Source organism: Calonectris borealis, chromosome 14, assembly GCF_964195595.1.
Source record: "Calonectris borealis chromosome 14, bCalBor7.hap1.2, whole genome shotgun sequence".
Lineage (NCBI taxonomy): Eukaryota > Metazoa > Chordata > Aves > Procellariiformes > Procellariidae > Calonectris > Calonectris borealis.
In genome coordinates, this window is record NC_134325.1 from 7,748,570 (window position 1) to 7,759,462 (window position 10,893).

The 10,893-nt window shown below is 45.2% G+C and overlaps 1 long non-coding RNA gene across 1 annotated transcript; it reads left to right on the top strand.

The window, feature by feature from the left end:
- Nucleotides 1-1,159: 1,159 nt before the first annotated feature.
- On the top strand, nt 1,160-8,905 carry LOC142087968 (uncharacterized). Its single transcript, XR_012675680.1, has 3 exons — nt 1,160-1,950; nt 7,138-7,313; nt 8,820-8,905. It is a non-coding gene; the product is annotated as an uncharacterized LOC142087968 (long non-coding RNA).
- The last annotated feature ends 1,988 nt before the right edge of the window (nt 8,906-10,893 follow it).

The following is a 10,893-nucleotide window of genomic DNA, read 5'->3' on the forward strand; positions in this document are numbered from 1 at the left end:
GTCCAATCCATTTCCAAATGGCGAGAAAAGATGGTCTTTGCACTATGCCTCTCGTTATTAAATCCAGACTGACATGAAAGAAAGAAGTGGTGAGGATGAACTCCTGCTCAGATATACACCACATTAAAAGGACAACAAGGAACAAAACTGAAGTTTTGTTTACATTAGACATTGTTCTGTTTCTTTCTGGAAAAAAGTCTATCCCTCATGCCCCGCCCCGGAAAGCATTAACAGTTCATTGCCCAATTATCTAGAAAGGTTCTCCAATAGTAAGGCAAGTGCCAAAAGAAAACAGTCTAAAAAGCCTGTAGGGCATGGATGAATGACAGGTTTGTTTTTATGACTTTCTACAATGAAATGAGAAACGACTTTTCTTTTCTGAGTGCAGGAATTATAAGGAAGTTTGGTCAAACATGTAGTGTGAAATCTTGCTTTCAACAAACTAAGAAGCATTTTCAGCAAATGCGAAGGCATGGCTTGATGATGGCTTGACTTCCATGGCTTTGGAAGTCAAAGTCTCTTTATCACTTTGGGCCTAAGTGTAAAAAGCTTAAGGCTGGTACCAATGCGAATCTCTACAATTTCGCTAATATCGGGTAAACCCAAACAAAATGAACAGACCACACCTTTTGGCTGCATCACCTAGTGACTTCTGGTGATGTGATTCTCATGTCCCTCTTGAAGAGCAAGCTGGGCTTGCTTCCTCCTGCCTCGGGCACGGTGCTGACATGGAGGAGGCTCCTTGGCCATAGCCGGCCAGCGACCCTCACTGCTGCGGGCTGCAGCCACAGCCACAGACTAGCCTGCTCCCAGTCCCTTTGGGGATGGCTGATACTCCTGGCAATACCTGGTTTGACTGTGCTTGTGATCTGACCTGTGCCAAGCCGTAATCAGGAGTCTGCTTGTTGTGTCTAACCTTGGGGCTCTATCACTGTCTTGCCCTTGGTTTGTGATTTCCTTACAGCAGCAGCCACGTTTGTGTTTTGTGCAATGCTGGCCATCAGCTGCAGATATATATGCAGTTTGGCCTGGAGTGCTGGTGTGGCTCTGGAGCGAATGCCCCAGTTGTCCCCGTGTGCTGCCTGTTGGTTTGGACCACGGAGCAGTTTCGGTGCATGCAGACTATGTCCTTTCTAGAGGAAACCAACCACTTCCAGGTGAGTACTTACTGTGTGCCCACTCCTAAAGTGTTCAAAGCAGCAAGTGGGCCACACCATCACAAAATCCTCCAGCATGGACTGAAGTTCTCTGGGAGACCCTGTGACACTCTGAGGTGCTTTTCAGGATGTACAAAGGCCCAAAACGTGTCAGGCCCCTCATGTGTCCTGCTGACTGTTAGCCCTCTAACCTTTGCAACTCACTTCTTCATCTTCCCTAAGACTTCCCTTGCTTAATCTTTTCCCTCCTTTGCTTGCTGTACCTTCTGTTGCTGTTCCCCCTTGCTGAAGCACCTATCTATCTCTTTTGTCTCTCTTTTTTTTTTTTTTTTTTGTTGGGCTCTTTTTTTTCGTTTGGTAACATCAATCCTTTTCTTATTCCAGGAAAGCCAGTGCAGGGCAACCTAGAGCTTGAAGGAAACGGCATTGCAGCACTATCAGGACGTTGCCAGCTGGTAATGAGAACAAGTTCAAGGTGTCCATGTCCTTGAAGACTTGAGGAAAGAACCATGCAGGGTGGTGATATGGTAGCTGTTGCCCATGTTACGATGTGGTACAGACACCTTGAACGCATCTTCCAGTGAGAGTACACCACTAAATCAGACACTCCTTTGGATATCCATGCTCTAGACAGACCATGCAGGAGAGTCACAAGGAGAAGGTATCCTTTGGATCCTGTTTCTAGACCCCACAGAGTCCCCAGAGAAGACAATCCAGGAAACCTCTTCAGCCCACTCCTAGCCCCAGCCTGCATCAGCGATCCCCTGTGCCAGTACTTCTCGTTCCAGCCTGAGTAAGTGAGCTGCTTTTCTGTGAATTTCTTTTCTTGAGCAATTGGCGGGGGGTGTGAGTTGCAGCTGCTGCCAGGAGAGTTTCTGGGTCCCTCTAAAGCCACTGAGTTATGCTCCCAAGAAGTGCTAGGTAGGCCAGTTGATGGAGCACAAGGAAGAATAACGTCTGCTGTGTGCCCCTCTCTTCAGAGACTTCTTTAGGTGTAGGCTGAAAGGACAGAAAGTAGCAGCAGGCTCCATACCACATGGTGACATTGGGGCATCTCCTCTCCACAAAACGGAGATGCTTAATAACATCTAGGGTGCAGGTGGCCTTTTGTGAGGTTCAAAAGGCACGGCCACTCCATGAATAGAGCGGTTGGCCAAAAGCCTAGGTAAATGGGGAAATGGCCAATTTCTCTAGAGATAAAAAAGGGAGAGCACAGGACAGGACAGAAGGTCTTGTGTCACTGTAGACAGGGAAAAAGAAGGTTTCTTAGGGGAAAGGGTCCTTTTTTTGCCCTGCAGGACCCAGCCAGCTAGTTCCATCCCTTGCCTTTCTAGCCCTTATCAAGTCTTGCCCCCATCCATACGAGCTGCTTACGCAGCCTTATTCCCTCTGCCGCTCTCTCCACCACCTCCCAAGAAGCAGACAGCAAGCGAGTCTCCCCTCACCCCCCTTTCCTGAACTGCATGGCACAGCCACTTGTCAGCCACATTTTCTCCAGCAAAGCACGCAGCCCTCAGCCTGTGATGTTTCCTGAGGGTTGCGGAGGCAGCAGTCACAGCCGCGTGCCAGAATGCTCGAAAGGTCAGAAGAGACATAGGGGCCCGGGACAGACACAGTCAGAGTAGCCAGGCTTGCCCAGAAGAAGCGTGGATTGAGGTCCCCTGGGGAGCGAGTGGGTAAAGCAGGCAAACCTAAACCCCTCCTCTAGGAAACAGAATGGGGTAGAGAAGTCATGTATAGTCAATCGGACTCCACCCTAACCTGCTCAGTTCACTCCGTTAATGAAGGCATGGTCAGACACGGGGAGTCATCTGGCTTCTCCAGCTACTCACAGACTGCAGAAGACTGGCATTAAGCTGCTGAAGAAACTAGTCCTTGTTCTCCTGGTCCAGATGGAAAGGCTCAGCCAATTCCTTGCAGAAGCTGTGTAGGACACAGCAGTCATCAGGGCTGCACTGATCTGTGCAGCTTGTGCGGTTTGCACATTTGTGTCTAGTCTGTCAATCAGGACCTGCCATATTGTAGTCAAAGAAAAAAGCACATTCCGCTTATTCATAGCATTTCACAGCATGTGGTTAAACTAGCCCTGTTCCACTGCTGTGTGGGTATGGCTTCATCACCCAACAGCACAGAGGGGTTTCAGCCTCTTCCACTTTATGCTGTGAATGACCCTGCTTGGAAAGAAGGTTTCAGCATCCCCTTTGAGCCTGGTGCTGGAGGAGGGGAAAACACAGATATCATGAGGCCTTCTAGTGAAGCCTGCCAGGATGTCTGCAAATATGCGTTGGTGGGTCCACCGAGGCCTGCTGACAACCGAGTGGTAGACCTTGCGGGTTAGGTAGTTGCAGCTGCTCTGGGATGGGCCCTGGAGGGGAGAGTGGGCCTTGTCAGATAGGGAACCCGTGGAGAGCGGTGGCCTGGATGTTTCAATGATAGCTGTGACTCGTGCAGTCCAGACTGAGAAGGTTTGGAGAATGGCCTCAGGATCTTTAATCACGACTTTGCCTGTGTTGGATTTGTCCACCACAGCCTGCTTGGCCGCTGGCTGGTGGGACTCAGAGGCCACTAGGCTCTGAGGGGCAACCACCACGCAGTGCAGTGGTGGTGCCAGCGGGTTTCGTTTTGAAGTTCTGCATCTTGCTGCTGGTTGACCCACTGGTCCGAGCGCACCTCCCTGGCCCAGAGTCTTCAGCTGACAAGGAACAAAGCAATTATAGAGACAAAGACTTTCAGAAACTGAATGCCTTCATCTTCTTCCCCAAGCAAAGGGTTGTCCAGGAAGAGCCAGTTCACTCTGAGTTCGGTCACAGATGGAGGCAGAATGAGAAGCTTCTCACTGCAGTCATGGCAGCTCCTCTAGGAGCTGGCCTGTCCAAAACGGTACAGCAGTGCATACCGCAGTTGTAGGGACCTCAGCACGGTTGAATTTAATCTCCTGATCCACTCCTATTTCACTGCGTTCCTTGTTAGCAGGCAGTGCTCAAGCGAGAACTTAAATGTTTTCATTTGCGGGAAGCCAAGTGCGCAAATATTTGCTTGCGTCTTATAAGCTGTTTTGAAGAAGTGCAAATCTAATGCCCTAGACTTGATTCCAGAACGCAGGAAAACTGCAGGTGACTTTCTGCGCTTCCCCACGCGGCTCCCCGCCGACATGATAACGTGAGAAAAAGCTGAGGTTTCCTGCGCAAGCTCTGCCACGGCCAGGGAAGATGTGCTGACCTCAGGGTCGGGTATCTTACAAACGCTCTCATCACCACTGAATGTGTTATTTAGCATTGTCTCTGCTGATTTTCATTTTCACCGCTTTGCTTTTTGTCCTTTGCTGGTTAAAATCAGGCCCTAGCCTTGCCAAGGCTTTTGGAAAATGTCCACGCAGAAGTTCTACCTGGGGAACCAAGAAATTATTTAGCTGGGTAAGAATTTGCTGGAATATTACTGATTAGCATTCATTTACTACAAGGTAGTACAGGAAAGTGCGATTTTAAGCACAGGAGTGAATTCAGTGAGTGGTGAATGCCCACATTTCAGTGGCCTTACAGTGTAAGCTCCTCAATGTGACTCTTTATTCTATGTAACTAATAGACAGATAAATTTAGATTTAATGGTAGGTTTAATGATTATTATAATTTGTTCCATTATTATTTTTGTGATTACTACTTTTTTTTTAAATATCTTTTCCTTTAATAGAAGATTTGATAGTGAGCCAAAGCATCTTAAAAATTTTGCTTTATTGTCTTATAGACTTTTAAAAATGGGAGTTGGAGTTGCTCATAACAGAAAATCCTAGAGATGTGCTTGTTCGATTTTTCTGAAGGAAATTATTTAGCAAGTAGAACATTTGTCTTGCACGATGCTTATCAGAGAAGACAGAATTTAAAAAAATTATACATTGAAAAAATAGCGTCTGATTACATACAACATGTTCTGCCAGATATTCTGAGACAGCACCAGAAGGCACCACATTTCAAGTGGCAACAACATGTCATGAAAATATCTGAAAAGTCTCCTTTTCAGTAAAATGTCTGTTTATCATGCACTTGTTATCAAGCTGGCCTGTTTGTTTTTACCTTAATTTCCCCGTTCTTCAATTGATAGGTACATTTTCACTTTTCAGATAGATTCAGATTTTCAGTGCATAAACAAGCATAATATAGTTTTTTTTAAAAATATATATATTTAAAATTAATTCCTACAGCAGATATATTGATCTCATTGGTTCATATTGACTTCAGTCCCTTGTTTTCATGTACATAAAAAATGACAACAGGAAAAAATCTGTTTCAACAGTTTCTTCACCTGCGGTGCTGCTGGTGGTGATGTAATAGGCTGATTTAAAGGAAGATACAGAGTGTCTGGAGAAGGAGTAGGCAAAGGGCTTGTGTTGTTTATTCCCCGGTATGGCTCACTTGACTGATGTAGGCTTTCTGTGTATCCTCAGGCATATTCCTTAGCGTGTTCGTGCTTGAATGCCCTGTCTGCGAACGGGATAATAATATTTCTTCTGTCTATTTAGACGGTAATTTCCATGTGACAGAAACTGGGTTTTATGACATGTTGGTACAGAATCCACCGGTGTGATCCACTAATACTGGTTCTTTAAATTGGTGGTAAAAAACAACTTGTACAAATATGAAAAATTAAATGTTAATTCCTCAGCTGAAATCTCAGTACAATCTAATTTCACATATTTGAACAAGTGCTTTTCTTCTTCTTGGCAATAGGCCTCACTGGTCAAAATATGTTGGATTTGGCAAAGTCTGCTAACATCACCTTTGAACCAAAAGCTCAAGTGCCTCTGAACAGAGGTATTCTGAATATAGGGTATTCTGCTACGCATACAGGGTTTCCTTGAGGTATGTAGATTGGGGCAGAAGGAAAAGGAGAGGAAGAGGAATTGCTGAAACTCTGAAACAGCCTATTTTCTCACCTCCAGCAATTCTTCTTCCACTCCTATTTCCCCATACTTAAATTGGGGCAAGCCAGAAGAGAACAACTTCACTTGAGCAGCGTATGTCTGTTGAGTTTTGGAAAAACACTCTTCCAGGTCTTTAAGCTGGCATTCAGCAGTACCTCCGAATATCCCGTATCCTGAGAAGGAGCTCCTTGGCCTGTCGATGATGGGAAGAGGGTGGAAAGGGAGTTGACTTCATTGTTAATCATGTGTTGAGATGTAGAGGGGGTGTGATGAGACCGCTAGACTGCAGGACTCGGTGGAGGAATCTGAGGTCCAGACCGGCAGAGGAAATCAGTAGAGAGGGAGTTTGCCAACAAGGAGTTGCCTGCAGAATGGGAAGAAAAAATGGGAAGAATGGTAAACAGGAGAAAAAGACACATTTTACGGGATTTTTACATTGGCATGTCAATTCTCATGTCCAAAGAAAATGAACTGCTGAACCTTCTCCCGTTCACCCGCAACTAACCCTTACATGATGAAATGCCAGTGCTGAGGCAAACTGTTGTAGGCTGAGAAAACAGAGTTTCATAAGCAATAGCAGTGATTTCAGCAAGCTGTGACATTTGAAAACACAGACAGAGTAGCCTGTCCTTTATTTGCTACCAGTAGAGATGCCCTGTTATGTTTAATAGGCAACCATGGTCAATAGATAAGAGTCGACCAAAATAGTAAGGAAAGCTTCAACTGTTGGGGCATCTTGGAAGCATGAAGAAACGTGGCACTTTGGTGATAGGATGCATGAAAAAGAGAGTGGGGACAGGAAAAATATCTCCTTGAAAGAAATTCATGTCCCCAAGCAGCTTTTAGCCAGAGAAAGAATGATGTTTATGTATCTGTGAAACTCTCTAGAGACAGGACCTTGCTATACAAATCCCATTGCTAACAACAGTACTGTTTTAAGACACCACCTAGGTGAAGAATTCTTACTGCCCTATTTTTAGCACTGGCAATTTAAAAGACGATGTGAGTGGTTTGAAGGACAGCTCTTCTGGCTAGATGCTGATCCCACATTAAATGGTTTTTCAGCCATTTCAGTCGCCACCAAGAGATCAGAATGTGACAGCTTGAAGAACCAAACATTGGACAGCCAACAACAGTGGCCACCACCAGACCAGTTCTGATGGTTCAAGGAAGAATCCCACATTTTGTATCAATGAAGAGCAAACCTTTCACTGTCCTCAGGATGTACCTGCATTGCACAGGTAAGTGCACGCTGTAGAGGCAGGGTGGGTAAACTAGTCTGGGCACCAAAATTGTGGATCCATGTATAAATGTGCTTGTTTAAATATACTTTCAGTATCTCTATCCTATACAGCAATCTCAGTTGTTTAAACCACTCTGAGATACTGAATCTTTTAAATTTCATCATTTCATAGTCTCAGACATCTGGTAAACTCCATCTGTGCTATGGAACTATGCTATTTCAAGGTCATGCATTTCAGTAAATGATTCCTAGTGCATTTTGGTCCTGTGTGGATACAGAGTTCTCAGAATTAACCAGGCAGATCTCTGCATCCGGCTGAGATACAGAAATACTGGGACAACGAATTCTAGAAAAATCGCATCACAAAATTAATCCATAATGGGTCAGGAAGAGTAAAGGGAAATAGAAATGAGGCAGCAAGTCAGTGGCCTTACAAAAAGTGAGTTTATAGGAAATAGCAGAGTTGGCAGTTTGCTAAAGAAATGCTATGAAGCACAAGCACACACCACCTTAGTGCAAAAGGAGGACAGGAATTTTAGTAAGACCAGAATGCCTCAATCATTAGCTCTCCTTTGATCTCAGCGTAAGAAGGAAACATGCAGAAAATGAAATGTAGGTCATCATATTAAGCAGTTATACTAAAATGGTAATACAAGCCTTTATCATGGAAATTACACTGTAAGTTAGCAAGAGAAATAAAATGCAAGGAAGGATATTTCTGAAAGTATATAAGTAAAAAGAGGGAATTCAAGCTGAGGTGTTGTACAATACCAAGAAACAAGGGAAAGCACCAGGGAAGGGGAAAGTAATTTTTTTTTTTTCATTTGCTTCTAATATACTTAACTGCAATCAAATAACTAACAAATTCTTGTCTACATACGGAACAATGCATGTGTTGTTTCTGAATGACATTTTCTCTTTTTAGAACTTTTCTTTAATTTTTGTGGTCATTCGGAAGTCTTGTTTTCTCCCCCAGCATGCAGCTTCTGAAAACGTAGGACACGTGCTTTCTTGTTTCATCTACTAGGTTATTACTGAAATATTTAATAATACTAGATCGGGTCAGGTCTTCTGGATAGTTGTGTGGTACTATCCTCAGTTTTGTCAATGAACCACTGAAAATCACTGAGTCCAGTGTTTTCACCTGCCCTGCTCCCGCTTTAGTGCTGCCATCTAACATAACACGGGGAACCAGCCTGTTTTTAAGCACATCATGAAAGGCACTATCAGAAGCTTTACTAAAATCAAGATATGGAACTCCTACTGCTTCCTCCTACTCAAATGCCTGTTAATGGATCATAGGAGAAAAATATTTTGATTTGACACAATTTGTTCTTGGAGAAGAACATATTGGTTGTCAGTTACCTCCTTGTTTTCTTCCAGGTATTTACAAATAGTTTAATTATTTGGTTTAATACTTTGTCCAGAAAGTGAGATTAAAGTGACTGATCCATAATTCTCTACTCTTCCTTTTCTCCCTTTTAAACATATTTATCCTCTTCAGCCTCCTGGACTTCTCACCCGTCTTCTATAAAGTGCTGAGGGTAACCACCAATGCCTCTGAGACTGCTCACCAGGTACTTTACAACAAATGTTGTCAGGCCCAGCTGATTTAGTCCAACCTACCTAAGTAATTTCTCACCCTTTCTTTATCTATTCAAGCCTAACTATCACAATTAAGTGGATCTAGAAGAGCAGTACTGGTATGGGAGCTTTGTGCGAGTAGTGGAAATGCGGCTTTGACATCGCAGCTCTCTTGGCTGCACTATCTTACCGACTCCAGGAAAGCAGTAGAAGCCAACTAAGATGTGCCCACAAACCCTCAGTTTTTTTACAAGGTGAGTGGCAGAGGTTTCTTGGGGCAGGTGGTAAAAGCTAACTGCTTTTTTCCATTTTGGGGCAGCAGGATCATGCATGACCGAAAGGTGTGTGAAAATCTGGCTGTTCCCAAACTTGAGATTCAGAAGCTGTTTTGGATATCCAGGCATTTCCTACACAAGAACTATCTTTCTGTTACCCTGCCTCTCTCTCATCGCTCTTTGGAAACATCATAAATGTAAGAAAGCAAATAGGCTTATGAGCGTTAGGAGAAAATACGAAGTTTCTTATGTCCTGTACGAGGGGAAAGGAAACCAGCAGTGTATAGCCTTTTGGCGGTGAAGGAAAAAACTCCCAGTTTCTATCTTGTGTGGGGCAGAGGCTCAGGTCATACTGTGGTACACGAAGTGACTGTATGCATCGATGAAGGTAGCACATTTTCTGGCCAAGGAAATCCAGCTGTGGTTTCTGGGATTGTCTTTCACAGCACTGCCGGTTCATCCCCATCTGAAGCTCCCCAAATTGTGGAGGTGGTGGGCGCAGTGAATTCGGCTGCTGAGCACCATCAGGCTGGAGGGGGCTCTCCTGCAGTGCGACGTGAGAGAGAGGCAGCTTGCTGGGGTGTGAAGGTGAGCCTGGCAGGCTGCGAATCCCCCAAATTGCCCTCATGCAGGTAGCACGTGCTGCCATTGGGGACACACACCGAGACGAGCATGGGGACAGAGAGTTGCAGGTGTTACCTCAGCTCTCAACCCTGAACTCGCCACCCACGGGTCCACTGCGGCAAGTCAGGAGTTGCAGGACTCTGCAGCAGCCCTCTCACTGGGGGCACGTTCCGGCGCTGCATGGCAGCTGCCTGCTCCCGAGAGACAGCGCTGAACGTGCCCCCTGCATCGGGAAATCGTGGATGCAGTTATCCACCAAGGCACGGGCACCATAATGCAAGCTCCTCTGGGATGCTGGGGGCCCCCTAGCCAGCAAGGTCTGGCCTTGCCCCTCTGGCCCAGAGACAGGTCTCGGAAGGTGCCATGAAGACCCCTGTGATGGTCTCGGGCAGCTCTCTGCAAGGGGCACGAACAGCGACTGAGGGCACGCGTGGGGCTCACCAGCCTCTGGGGGATGCTCTGGCGTCGTCCCATACTGCGAGGAAGACAGGTCAGTGGTGACCACAGTAGACGGAAAGAGGTTTGTGGTGTAAGGGATTGAGGGCACCACGCTTCACGGTGCAGCGTGGATGTGGCCACTCTGCTCCAGCGGGCCCTTGCGCTGAACAGCAAGGAGATGCCAGCTGCCCCAAGCGCTTCTGCTGTGTATCACAACCCCTGGTTACTCACCTTACCTGGAAAGAGACCAGTCTCCTTTCCAATAGAGTAAGGGTGGTCTTGCAAGTAGTAATTTAGAGGTGATTTGTGGAGAAATTTTCTTTTGGGCTCGGTCTCACATTTTTAGGGTCTATGGGGAAGGTCTAAAAGGTACTAGTTTGGGTTTCTTTCCTGCTTCTTTTTTATCCTAGCAATATCATGAAATAACTATATATAAACAAATACATGTGTAAAAATATATAAATACATAACATCTAAATATATATGGAAAAAAATAATCAAGATTAGATTGCTTGCTTTGCTAGAGAATTGCCTGAATGCCTGGGTGTGCAAAACCTGACCTGCTCACTAAAAAAAACTGATGCTGATGCATTCTCTAAAAAAAAAAAAAATTCGCCCACATGTTAATTGCTCAGTTCAGTTATGTAAGTGTTAGGG